Below are 14,625 nucleotides of genomic sequence, written 5' to 3' on the forward strand. Positions count from 1 at the left end.
GATCTGACCCAAACCAAAAACCAGGCGTTGCACTGGACTCAGTCATCTAATGATGACAGTCACATTTGTATAAAACACAGACAGAAGAAAATTATATTTCCTTTTTTTTTTTTTTAAAAAAAGAGAACTGCAGAGTAGGAAGTCTCATTTCAGGTTCTTTTTTTGCCTAAAGAGGTTTCAGATCTACTACTTCAGAAAATGACTTAGCCACCAGACCATAACCTGTTCGAAAGGAGTATGCTCCATCATACTGGGAGATAATTTGCAACTGTCACGAAGGAATTCAGCGTTCATAAGGAAGGGAGATAGAGATAGAATGTGATGAGACAATGTTTCCTTGCTGCCTGATGGATACAGCATTTTTCCTGAGAAATTTTAACCCTGTCAAACTGAGGGTGGAATTTAGGCTAAATTTGCCTTCTCCTTGGAGAAAGCTTTCATAGAAATCTCAAATGATATTATTCAAAGCTCCAATAAGGAGTTTATGTTCCATTAGAGTGAGTTAAGCAATGGTTTCTTGATCCTGGATGCATTTAGGTATAAACTATTCACCCTATTCCCCCTCCATGGGTGTGTGCCTCAATTCTGCATAGCTCCTGACATAGATGTCTAGGTTCTGAACGCAGTCCAATAAAATTGAGTATCTTACATAATACTTCCTGTGTGTCAGAGTAAGAAGATGGTGATAAAACACTCAACATATTGTCCCAACTAACCAGCTAATGCTTATTTTTTCCCAACTGCTGGTTTATAACTCTCCTTTGAGACTTGTGATGTTTGCTGACAGGGAATTTTGCTAATATCCCCAGACAAGTAGTCCTCGTCTGAAGCCTAAATGATGAATTACTAGAAGCATCGGCGGAATTATAATTACTTGAAACAGGGTAACCCTTTGCATGCAAGTTAGTTGTAGGAGTTAATCAGTATTTATTGCTGCCTACAACATCAATAGTAGTTTATTTACCTCTGAAGTTGCATGCACACAGAGAACCATCTCTTGCATAGATCTGAATTGTTTATGAATTTCTGAAAAGGAGTGAGGAGGAATGATAATATTTTTTTAGGGCATTGATTGTACTAATTGCCCCCTGTGCTTCCACACAGCAGAAGATTGATATTTTTGTCAATCACAAATATTGGGTTAATCCTTGGAGCTGCATTTCAACAGTATGATAGTTTGACCTGTGGCCCATCATCTAAGAGAGAGGGAGTGATTAAAAAAATCATTCAATTATTTAGTTTCTTGATATGCTCTCTGGGACTGACATATAACAAAGGTTACATAAAGAGAAAGAGTAGCAGAATTTATTTCTTTGTTAAGCAAAATTAGTTTGATGTGATTATCATTTCAGGGTCTTTTTGTTCACAACTTGTCTAAATATAGATTGAGATTTAATTGGTAAGTAAAACAACTGCATAAATTAATTTCATTTAAATTTTAATCTAGAAAAAAGCTGTGTGAGTATATTCTATGCATAACAAGTAGTGTTACTTCCAAATAACAGGAGACCAAACATTTTCCATTGTGGGACTGATTTTCATTTGCTTCAAATATTGTTAAGCAAACGGAGGATGGAAATTTTCCAACAGAAATTTTAGCAATTGAAAGAAAAAGGCTTGATCAAAGAATACTGTTTTGTGTTATCAACAGTTTTGCTGAACTTCCCTTGTAAAAGTACTCATGGCTCTGTACCTTAGAGTAAGAATCTGAAATGGACACAGAAGTGCAGAGGTGCAATTCTTTATTCTTATGAAGAGTTCACCCTTGTCTGTTCAGTTTAGAAATCTCAGTTCAGAAACAAAAAAACAAAAATGACCAAACCAGCTTGTACATATCAAACTTAATTTTCTTTAGCAACTGAAACCTCTTTATGTACCTTCTTTTGCAGTACTATTTTGACTAAGCATGTTCCATGCCAAAGCGCCATTAAACAGAGCAATGCAGAGCTGATGCCTCCTAACAGAAATGTTCTTGGCAGCTGGAATGTGGTGTCCTTTATGTATTCACAAATGGACTCTTTCTTGTCCATCCATCTCCTTTTCCTGTCCTCTTGTTAACCTGGGCAGGAAAAAAATTAGGTCTACTGATAGGCAGATCTTTTCTATATAGAGGAAACTAGTAAGTGTAGGTTTAAATGCAAAGAATCCAAGACACATTGCTTCTGCCGGAGATGTGTCATGTGTCAGCACACGTTTGAATTCTGACACACTGAAGACATTTTGGAGTTACTGCACTTCTATACAAATTTAACAGAAGAAGAATGTACAAGAAAAGACAGAACTGAGAACAATTGTCTGCTGAAACAGTCTGGAAAGAATGAAACAAAAAATAGTAGTGAGGCATTTTCTGGACAAGAGCAGATGATGCAAAGGCTTACAGCAGTCTATGCCTTTAAGCTGAAAGCAGGAGAGATTGGGGTATACTTGTCAACTGGCTGTAATGAAAGATCACAGAATCCTTAAGGATGGAAACAATCTTTAAGATCTTCAAGTCCAACCATCAACCCAACACCACATGACCACTAAACCATATCCCGAAGTGCCACATCTACATGTTTTTTGAATACTTCCAGCGATGGCAACTCCACCACTTCTGTTGGCAGCCTGTTCCAATGTTTGACCACTCTCTCAGTAAACAATTTTTTCCTAATATCCTGTCTAAAGCTCCCCTGGAGCAACTTGAGGACATTTCCTCTCATCCTATTGCTAGTTACTTGGGAGAAGAAACCAACACTTGCCTCACCACAAACCCCCTTTCACGTACTTGTAGAGAGCGATAGGACGTCTCTCCTCAGCCTCCTCTTCTCCAGACTAAACAATCCCAGTTCCCTCAGGCGCTCCTCAGAAGACTTGTGCTCTAGACCTCTCACCAACTTTGTTGCGCTTCTCTGGACATGCTCCAGCAACTCAATGTCCTTCTTGTAGTGAAGGGACCAAAACTGAGCACAGTATTTGAGATGCAGCTTCATTGGTGCAGGGGCACGATCACTTCCCAAGTGTCCTGAAACGACACCTAGTCCTGCTGGCCACACTATTTCTGATACAGGCCAGGATACTGTTGGCCTTCTTGGCCACCTGGGAAAATCTATGTAGGAAAGGGAGAATTCACATGAAGCTGAAAGAGAAGAAGAAAATATGAAGCTAGAAATTGGCTAAGCAAAAAAATGCCACTTTTTTGGACACTTTAATATGGATTAAAAATGTAGAAAACAGGAGGGGAAAACATGATAAGGAGTTAGAACGTTCAGAGACTAGGTTCGAGCCTCAATTAAAATAAACCTTTGGATTAGTATTGTTCTGATTTCACAAACTGACAAGTGATGCAACAGTGCTTAAGTCCTGTTGTAGTTGATAAAGGACACAGAAAATAATAAGAAAAGGAACAGTAAACTCATTTGATTGAACTTCATTCCAAACAAACAATTTATCATTGTCAAAAGACTGGTGATGGCTACCGGGAAAAATTCTTTCTGTTACCTGTCCTCTCCTTAGGTCTTGAAAGTAGTGGAAACCACTGAAGATGATAGCTAAGTATTAAGTGGGGACTGAGTGCTTTGGCTTCCTAAAGGTTGTGTAATGCTACAGTTTTTAACTTTATGTCTTAGGTGAAAGAAATAGGAGAAAATAACTGCCTATCAAACACAAGACATTAAATGTGGTCCAGTTGATAAGAAGCTGAAGAAAATGACCTTTCAAAGAGATCATGTTACTGAGTGCAAAACTTCTAGAAGATATAAACCCATTACTTTTATTTTCTTTTTTTTTTTCCCCCAGCAAGAAATTCTGAACCAGGTAGTAGGAAAAATGACTTAATTTCCTGAATGTTTAAAGGTTTTTATAGCCATTCCAATGGGATAATTCTCTTTTTCACTTAAAGTTGTGGATAGAGAGAATGAAAGAGATAACAGATCATCTTTGGATTACAATTATAATTAATTACTTCATTAGAAGTTTTTAAAACAAGGAACTAATAAAAATTAGTTAACTAAAAGCCTGTTGAAGTTAAATATTATTCAGAATGTATTAAAGTCTTCTTAGCTAACTTACCTGAAGAATATTTTAAAATCAGATAATTATTTAACCTATTTTTCTTGCTTCTATCTCAAAAGCAACTTAGGCAAAAGAATAATATTTGGCTTGCCTAATTTTATGGGGAGAAACTAAGGTGAAGTATCATAAATATTGGCAAATATTCTAAAAACGTATTGTATGTGTGTCTGTGTGTATCTTTGTGCTAAAGACCTAAAGAAGTTCTATTGCCCCAATAGGTTTCAAAATAAACCCATCCAATTAACAGAATTATTTTAAAGAATGATTAATAACAAAGAGAGTGGATATTATGTACTATATATCTGGAGTAGAAATTAATCTGTTCTCTTTAATTCTGTAAATTTTTTTTCCCCGTCACTTAATCTCCTCATTGTCATGTCAGTATATGTGGATATATATCATCTTTGTCAGAGGAAATCTTCAACTTTTAAAGCTTGTGTCTCCATGGTCTGACTGTTTCTATTACCAAAATAGCCTGTCTCTTCTGATGCAGCAGTCTGTATTTTAGACTTCTGATTGTCTTCAGCAGAAGGAGAAGAAATTCCTCTAGCAGAACCCTTTCTTCAAACATGTTCTCTCTCAGCACCTGTGAAAGAATATTGTTCAACTGCAATACAATTAAAAATAATAATTAAAAATTATATTACTTTCCTTTAATTTTTAAAGATTAGAAAGAAAATAATATAGTCAATACCCAAAAGAAGCTGGAAAAAAGTTCAATGGGCTTTAAAAGAATATCCATTTTCAAAACCTCTGTATGCTGCAGTTCACTCTCTGTTATCTGTGTAAATTTATCCTATTCTTCTTAGCGCTAGTAACATTAATGAGCTCTTATAAGAACATCTGTCAACCCAAATTATATTGAGGCAGAATCTACATAAAATCTTACAAATACAAATTAAAAATCACAGCAATGACTGCGTTTGAGGGCAAGAAATCAGGGCTTAAATAAGCTTATCCATGCAGAGAGAATCTAATAACAGCAGGAGCACAAAAATATTTTATATCAGATGTACGTGAAGGCTAAGATGCTTTTCAGTTCTTACTTAAACAAATGTGGATCACTGAATTTCTATTTTTATTAAATATGCTGATATTTGTACTCATAATTTAAAATTAGTGTTTGGATCAAAATAAAAGTATGCAAGGGGAGAGCTTGTTCTTTGCTGGATGCTGTCAGTTTTGATTTTCATTACGCAGAGTTTGCCAAGTAATTCAGAAGGGTGCTCTGGGACCACAGAGAAAGAAAAGAAGACCAAGCTGTGCTGAAGGAAAAAGTGATAAAGAGTTTCTTGAACTTGTTAGCATAATTACCGGCTGCTTCTTATGCTTATTGACCATACCCTGAGCAGGGAATAGGTAAATGAAGTCTCTGAACAGGAAAAGTAACTTCTCTAGGAAAAGGAATGAGTAAGCAAATTGCTTCAAGTGTCCAGATGACCATATGGGTAATACTGAAGTTCTTGTCAATTCCTCTAGCAAGTCTTATGCACCCATATATAATTTCTGTCCAAAATACAACATGTACTTTTAATTCATTTTCTTTCAAGAAGGATTTTCAGAAGTCATAGGTGGCTTTACATGCAAATTAAAATAAAATTAAAAAAATCTCTCTTGCTGACTATAGATTGAAAATACATTCATGCTTAACAAAAGATAATTATTAGCTAGCTGAATAGAAATTGAAATTGAATATAAACTGAAACAGAACTGTTAGACACATTGAAAGGACTATGAACTGATAAAGATGATTTTATTCATTACTACATTCATTTTCTAAAACAACAACAACATAAGAAGGAGAAGACACTGGATAATACCATTAATAAGGGCAAATTTACAATAGGTTATGAGACACAGAGTTTTCATTAGGTACTCAAGAAGCCTATAAGTGACTAATTAAAGCTGCAGAAGTGAAAAAAAACAGTGAGTATTTCACATTTACATACGTAATGTTCATCATTATTTATCCAAAAAACTTTAAGGAAAGGGAAGGGTAACTTTGGTGAATCACAATGTCATTATGTTGTTTTGAGAAAGTGATTTGAAGGAATTGTATGCATTACTTGAGAACTCATTTCCCAAACAAATAAGAAAACTGTGAACACCATGACTTTCAGAAACAATTTCTGAATTAATCTGCAGCTGACTTTTCTCTTGATAAACTAACCTAAACACTTTTAATTTTCTCATGCTACCCTTCTTCATAAAGAAAACATAAATAAGCTGTGATCTATAAACTTTATTTCTCAGACCACTGAAAAAGATAAAAAAATACAAATACCCCCTAAGTAAATGAACTGGAATGCTCATTTAAAAAAGGGGAAATAGATGCTGGCATTAGAATACTCTTTGCAGCCACTTACAGATATTTTTACTGTGTAGAACCAAAAAATAAAAACTAAACTACTGTGAACTTTCAGATTAATTATAGCCACACTGAATTTGTTTTTTCATTCCCAACCCTGATGTTCTATTTACTATTTGCTTTCCCACAATCCACATAAATGTGAAACTCTTAACTGCATTCATGCTGAGCAATGTTTTTATAAAAAAACCCCACTCTGCTATGTTTGTTAACTTTGGTCTCCAGATTAAACATACTCATTTAAATTTAATTACAGAGATGCAAGGGAGATTTTTATCATTACCAACCTGATAGGCTCATCCTGAGATTGTTCTCTTTTTATTGTAGAGGTGATCAGCCACCACTAAAAGGTTCATGTGTGCTGAAAGAATCTTGGTTCACAGGCTGGAAAGTTTTCACAGCACTGACTAGGTGCTATCCTAGATACTGTCAAGGTAGGCCCAAAACAATGGTCAAAGACAATAGCAGGCAATAACTTGAAGAAGCTGAGGTCTGCCTCCTAGCAGTTTTATTAGCTATTCTCATAACAGACCAAGGGCAGCCATAGACATAAAATTTATGAAACATCGTTTCCTTTGAACTGGTAACCACATAACTCTGACAGATACAACAGCATCATACCTCTTCAAAGAGAAAATCCAATTTTCTAAACTTTGTCTAGCCACAGTTTCACTTACAAATATAGTCCTTAGAAAGGAAGTATAGTGACTTTTCAAGCTTAGTTTGATAGTGCAATATTTGGACAAACATGGTTTCAGATCTGCATAGTTATGAAAATTGGAATGACCTTCCAAGGCTTGTGAAATTGTCACTGAAATTAGGAATACGTTTCTTAGCACCAACGTAGTATTAAGAAGCAGGCATTCTTTATTGCAGCACTGGATGCACGAGGGATTGCTCCACTTAATGTGCATACCTTGGTACAAGGCTTCACTCATTATAAATCTTAGAAACATAAATATTCATACAATTTCCAAGAAATCTCTACCTTACTACTTTAACATAATTACTGATGTTGCAAAACTAAATTGTGTCGGGGTCTCGGGTGGCTGTCGGTGGTCATTTGGGGAGTTAGTCTCTCACTCCTTTTGTCCTTTTATGGTCTTGAGTCAGCTAACGACTACCTGTCTTCTTGGCTCCCGTCCCAGTCTTTGTGAAACTTCAGTATATATTTCATATACATTTGAACATATACTTAGTATACATTCAGTATACATTACCTTCAGTATACAAACATTTAATATATCCTTTGAAAATATCACTGTACTTTACAAGCTGTATAGCAAGTACATTTGTATGTGTGGAGAAAGTCATGTAAGTTCAAACATAGGTTTTATGAACTTTTATTGGACAGTATATGTTTCTTTCAAGTGCTGTCCCTAGAAAGGTGTTTCCTCTGAAATGAGAATATTTCAGAGAAAATAATACCTAATAATACCTAATTGTATCTTTGAGAAGCTCTTTCATTCACAGATATTTTTTTTCTTTATTCTTGAAGAAAGCAGAAAAGTGTCAAAGGGCATGTCACTTCGGCATATTGCTTTTGCAGAAGCCAACAGCAGGAACAGTAGTTTTTAAAATACAGTCCCACCCCATCTGGTTATGTGAGATAATTTAAAAGTTTCATTAATTTTTTAATAGCATTATAACAACTAACTCAATATCAACAACCTACCTGGCAAGCTTATGAATTTTATCAGAGCATTTGAATTAACCACAATCTATTCTGCAACAAACCAGAGCAACCACAGTTTCAGTCTACTTCAGATTAATTATTTCCTCCATAACCCAGAAGGTTTACATTTTTATTGTTTAACTACCCCTCTGTCTTATTGTGCTATTTGATTTTATATTGTTAAGTAACTTCTGCTTTTCCAGTGCCAGGTGGAGATTTTTGTTGTTTTGTTTTTTTGGGGGGGTTTTGGGTTTTCAGTTGGTTTGGTTTTTTTAAGAGAAGAATTCAAGGAAGATCAGCAGCTCAAAGACCTCATTCCAGATCTGACGCTTAGTGAAACATTTGGATACCTCAGTGGAATTAAGAACATTTAATTTTGATGTAAAAATTTAGAATAGCTTTATAATTTAAGTCCTTGGATGTTTCTTAAATGCAGAGTTTTCAAGCCATGTGAGTTGAATGTTTTCTTGCCACTTTTGTTTCCCTACCAAGCTGTATTACTACCAGTCTTTCATTTTAATATGTCTATGCTCATTTCATTTATTTTCTTGCTCCCTCAGTAAGGGAGTATGAAATTGGTCACCTTAGGCAGTCCAGGTGAAAAAAAATCAAAATTTTTTTACTACTTGTAACTCAAAGTGAAAATTTGACTCTCATCAGCAGTATGTGGCTGTTAGAAAAGATTACTGATCAAGGTCAACTAACAGTAGATGTTTGTTGACAAGTGGTGTCCCTCAGGGGTTCATACTGGGACAAGTACTCTTTAATGTCTTCATCAATGACATAGACAGTGGGATCGAGTGCACCCTCAGCAAGTTTGAAGACAACACCTAGCTGAGTGGTGCGGTTGACATGCCTGAGAGACAAAACGCCATCCAGAGGGACCTGGACAAGCTGGAGGAATGGGCCCTTGTGAATCTGATGAGGTTCAACAAGGCCAAGTGCAGGGTCCTGCACCTGGGTCAGGGCAACCCCCGGTATCAGTACAGGCTGGGCAATGAAGGGATCAAGAGCAGCCTGCTGAGAAGGACTTGGGGGTACTGGTGGATGAAAAGTTGGACATGAGCCGGCAATGTGCACTTGTAGCCCAGAGGGCCAACTGTATCCTGGGCTGTATCCAAAGGAGCGTGGCCAGCAGGTGGAGGGAGGTGATTCTGCCCCTAAGCTCTGGGGAGACCCCACTTGGAGTCCTGCATCCAGCTCTGGAGCCCTCAGCACAGGACAGACAGGGACCTGTTGGAGCGGGTCCAGAGGAGGGCCACAAAAATGATCTAAGGGATGGAACACCTCTCCTGTGAGGACAGGCTGAGAGAGTTGGGGTTGTTCAGCCTGGGGAAGAGAAGGCTTTGGGGAGATATTATTTATAGCCTTCCAGTACTTCAAGGGGGCTTATAAGAAAGATGGGGACAAACTTTTTAGCAGGGCCTGTAGTGAAGGGACAAGGCATAATGGTTTTAAACTAAAAGACTAAATTTAGACTAGGCATAAAGAAGAAATTTTTGACAGTGAGGGTGGTGAAACACTGGCACGGGTTGCCCGGAGAGTTGGTAGATGCCCCATCCCTGGAAACATTCCAGGTCAGGTTGGACAGGGCTCTGAGCAACCTAATGTAGTTGAAGATGACCCTGCTCGTTTCAGGGTGGGTTGTACTTGATGACCTTTAAAAGTCCCTTCCAACCCAAACTATTTTATGATTGTATGATTGATTCTGTGTATGTTTCAGGTTTGGGTAATAATCAAACATTTTTTAAAAATAGCTAAAGAATGTCCACTTTTAAAATTTGGAGTTGTTTGTGCACATAAACATAAATTCCTACCAGTAAGCACCAAGTTTTTCTGCAGTCTTTAAACAATAAAAAGCTCCTCAGAGCTCCATCATGGAGGGAAGAAAAAGAGGACTCTGTTTAATGGTAGCTATTTCTGTTGTGGCAGACATTAATTCTCATTAGCTGCATTTTGTTCTGTCATTTGGGAAATATTAGCGAGCTTTGAAGACATGAGGTACCTGTCATTAAGCTAATAGAGGAGAATACTCCTTTCCCAGTTCCACTGCCTGATATTTCATGGGTATATTGTGTATGCTCAGTCCATTTATAACCCTCTGAGACATATATGTGGCATTTGAACTAAAATGAAACTGTGACTATGCTTAGGGAGGGAAGAAAAATATAGGCATCTGCATAAGCTGAAGATAGGAGTTTGTTTCTCCCCCGAGGTTACAAGAAAGTTGCCCTTGTCTTAACTCCACAGATGCTCAAGGGCCTTGGATCATTTCTAAATGAATTATTAGTCTGACTTACTATACCAGTGGGGCAAATCCTAAACACATTTGTTTTCCTCTTCTGACATCTGTGTCAATTTTACACATAGAATTAATATAGAATATACCTCTTAGACTTTCACTCCACAATAGACATCAGGATCCAGCAGCTGAAATGCTGTTTCTAATTTTAATGGAAGTTTGTATTTGGAGTAGAAAGCATTTCTCTGTAATTTTACAGGTTAATTTCTGGCTAGCCCCTTTGTAGATAACCAAGGGATTTGGGGTTTTGTTTTACTAGAAAAAACAAGAGCGTCTTTCCATTAGAGCAATGAGTGAACCTTCTCAGTAATAAACAAAATTTCTCATTTTAATGGACATATTGAGTAGTCATGATCCACTTGCTATAAAAGCTTTCTATAATGTGACCTTTATAAAAGGATGTGTTATTTTTAAATTGTACAGGTTAAACAAAGGAAAAATGTAAGATGTTATACAAATGTATAATCATAAAAGAATGTACAAAACCCTTGCTTTTTTCCTAGTCAATTGAATAGCATGCTATTAGCAATTACAAAACATTCTAGTGCATATCAACTTGTATCATATGCATTGCTATTAATACAAAGCAAGCAATAATGCAAAAAGGAACTTCAGAGTTTAAAAGAATTCTGTCTGCATCATTTAATATATTGGTTCTCAATGGTGGTATTTAATGCAGTGCCTAAACTCCTGTTACAGAGTTGCCATAAGAAGATCATCCTCTGTCCTATTACTGACTTATTGTAGTGTCATGACCCTCTTGGCTTTTGTAATGCAGTCATAGTTCTCAAGTGGTTCATGACATAAATTGCTCTCTAACATTGAAGACAATTTTATAGTGTTTATTTGCATTGTGGTGAAGCAGCACGAATGAGTAAGTCACTAAATTTTCCATTCAATGCAAAATAACCACTGGAACAGAATGCAGCACAGTCCATCCTGTGGTAATTTGATCTCCTTTATTTTCATACAGGTATATTGCTTTTATTAGTCCAGTCATAATTATGATTATACACTTTTCACTCAGTTATCAATTATTAGTTCATTTTTTGAGTTTTACATCATCTATTACAGACGTAATTTAGTATGACAAGTTAATAAATATTACAAAAGACCAAAATATATGAATATATACCTGCAACAGTTTTCTGTAAAATTTTAAGTAAAGAAAGAAAAAAACCAACTTCTGAGACCTACTGCAGATCTATTTTGTAAGATTTACCTCTTTATATGGTTGAAAAAACCTATTATAGCTGACAACTCACAGACATTCAAAGTTTTGTAACAATATATACTGGAACATACTGTAAGTATTCAAATACCTTCTGAAGGACAAGATAATTCCCACAAATAAATTGCCTCAGTTTAATTCCAAATTTTTCCAAGTTACTGATTCAAACTTTGAAACTGTTTAGCAGTTCCTCAAAAGAGGTGAAAGCAAAATAGTTATCTAAAAAAGTTAGGTACAGTGTGTTGAATACAGGAAAATTCATTTCCCAACACTACATCTGAAAAGGTACTGTGTTCTTAAAATAAAGTATAAATTTTCATTTAACTAGAATATAAATTTTAATTATATTGTTGCTATGGAGAAATAGAAAATCTTGACTTTATGGGCTTAAACTGTAGGAAATAAATGTTGGTAACCCATACCAGTGTATCTGAACTTTGGAAAAACCCTGAAACACTGACTTATTCCTCTTAGAACTGCATTTACTTTTAAAAAGTTTTTTTAAGAAATTTGTGAATTTCCTATTTTGTTTGCAGTTGGTATAATAAACATATATTCTTTTCTCTCACAGGCCCATGCTGTAATTCTTGGATAGTGTCACATCAAATGAGACTGTTAGTCATTATTAAAGAGCAAATGAAATAATAATTCACTTCTGAAAAGTGCATCATTTGCTCTAATCAGACATAAAATGGAAGTGTTTCTGTTAAAAAGACCTTGAAGAAAGCAGTGTGAAAACTTAGTGAAGCGGGGAGGAGATTTAGTTAGGTCTCAGCAAAGCTATTTTTCCAAACTTCACAAAACAAAACAGTATTTTAATGCCCCTAAATCAATGCTTCAAATAAAGTAATGTATGAGAAAGAAAACAAACCTGAAGAAAGTTTTGATTGATTCTTCAACTATAATACAGTAGTTAATGTGTCCTCTAAATCTCAAGGCTCCCCTTAAACAGTCTGGTTTTACCTCTGAGCTTTTCCTTGTTCATTATATCTATTCTGAAATACACCTTGTGAGTTGAAATTAATTTTGGTTTCTCTATGAAAAAGAAATCTTGTTATTGATTATTTAGATAATTCATAAACATTTCTTTAAGACTGAAACATGTATTGTGATTTATTTATAATTACAACTCTCTAAGTATTTTAAAGAAGTAACCAACAAATCAGGCCTAAATAGAAATTTTTGCACAGTAGATTTCATATTTACTTTTCCACATAAAAAGAATACCTGGCTACATTTCCACCTAAAAGACACCAGTATGGTCCTCTTCTGATATGTTAAAGATCTGTGTTTTATTAATTATACAAATCTTGGAATATAAAATACTGAATATTAGGCAAGTAATGAATTTGAAAACTTGTATGCCTATTAAGTTATATGTTTACCTGGACTGTGACAGGTCTTTTGATATGTTCTGCTGATTAAATCGTAGTCACCAAAAGTCATATAATGAACAAAATACTATCTATCCCTTTTAGATTATACCCAAGTTCTTTCTGATCAGGCTTTTTAAATGTACCTGCAAAGTACTTCCAAAGAATATTACTTCATAGCCATAAGATCTATTAATGCAGGATTTCACTGAGACACCACCTTCCTCTAAGTTAGTCTCAGGAAGAAAATTGGAGTGATTTTTCACCTGCTCTGAATTCAGTATAAAACAAGACAAATGACAATGTGTGGGTCAGGAAGGGAGGCAATGACAGAGAAAAGCATAGAAAAAATCTGCATATTGCTTTCCACTATATTTTTGAATTAGATACATGAGCCATTGTGCTTTTAAGAGGACACTGAGGGGCAGTTGATATTCTTGTTTCCTTTTCCTCTCATAGCTGTCTCATTTCTGAAGACAGATTTGTCATTTCTGTCAACTTTGACCTGGGGTTTTCAAAGAGACTTAGGGCTATTTGTAAATCCCTGTCCAAATCTCCTCAGTGTACATATGTGATAAGACCCTTGACAGTGATCAAAATATTTTTAAGTGCATATACACAAGAGGAAATCACATTCAAGATTTTAGGAGCAGGTTGAGCAGTGAGATGTATGATTTTGGATACCAAGAAATGTAAGTTAGTGTCCAGCACCTGGATTTCAAATGAGCAGAAGTTATGTAATCCACTTGGCCCCGAATCTGGTTTATGTACAATATAGCAGCAGTGTAAAGTGTGTAGTAGTAATCTGCTATAAAAAGAAAATATTATAACTTCCCTCATCAGAAAAAAACATTTTGACATATATTTAGGGTGTAAGAAGATATTTGAAGACTACAGTACCAAGATGTACCCAGCTTGCATGATTCATATCACCTTCATGTTCTTATAACTTATGCCAAAAAACTATCTAGGTCCCACCTCCCTGAGGATCAGTTTGATAGAAAAGTGATCTGTTTTCCTTAGCTGTGTTGAGTCTGAAGTTAGAAGACGAGATCTGGCTGTGTCAACTTTAGAACTAAATGCATGAAACATTTATGAAACTAAAATCAAATTCAGATATTTATGTAAGGAACTGAGGTGCAAAAACTGTAAGTGTATAAAACGTGCACATGTAAGGCGTGCCTATATCTTTGTGATTACATATACTAAAACTGCGAATCAGCATCTGCAGCAAAAAGAAGCAAAGAAGTCCTCGGTAATCGGCATCTGTTCTATAATATTTTAAATATCAGCTACAAATCAGAAGCAAATTTATATGAAAACAATTTTATTTTTCCTTTTATTTACAGTGTCTTTAAATAATTTAAATTTAAGAACTTGTTTAGGATGTGTTCCATAGGATATCCAAAGTAATTACTAAAGTATTCTATAAAAAAGGTAACTTCCCATATCTAAGGGAATAAATGTTTCTATTATAAATCCATCTCCTCTACCCATAAAAAAGAAAAAGCTTAGAGAATAGTCACAGGTTTTCCAAGTGATTGATCTTTGAAGTGCTACTAAAATGATGCTAAGAAATTTTATTAAGATTACTTTTTAATTAATACAGAAAATCATACACTGCAC

This window comes from Phaethon aethereus (genome assembly GCF_964289735.1).
Source record: "Phaethon aethereus genome assembly, chromosome: Z".
Lineage (NCBI taxonomy): Eukaryota > Metazoa > Chordata > Aves > Phaethontiformes > Phaethontidae > Phaethon > Phaethon aethereus.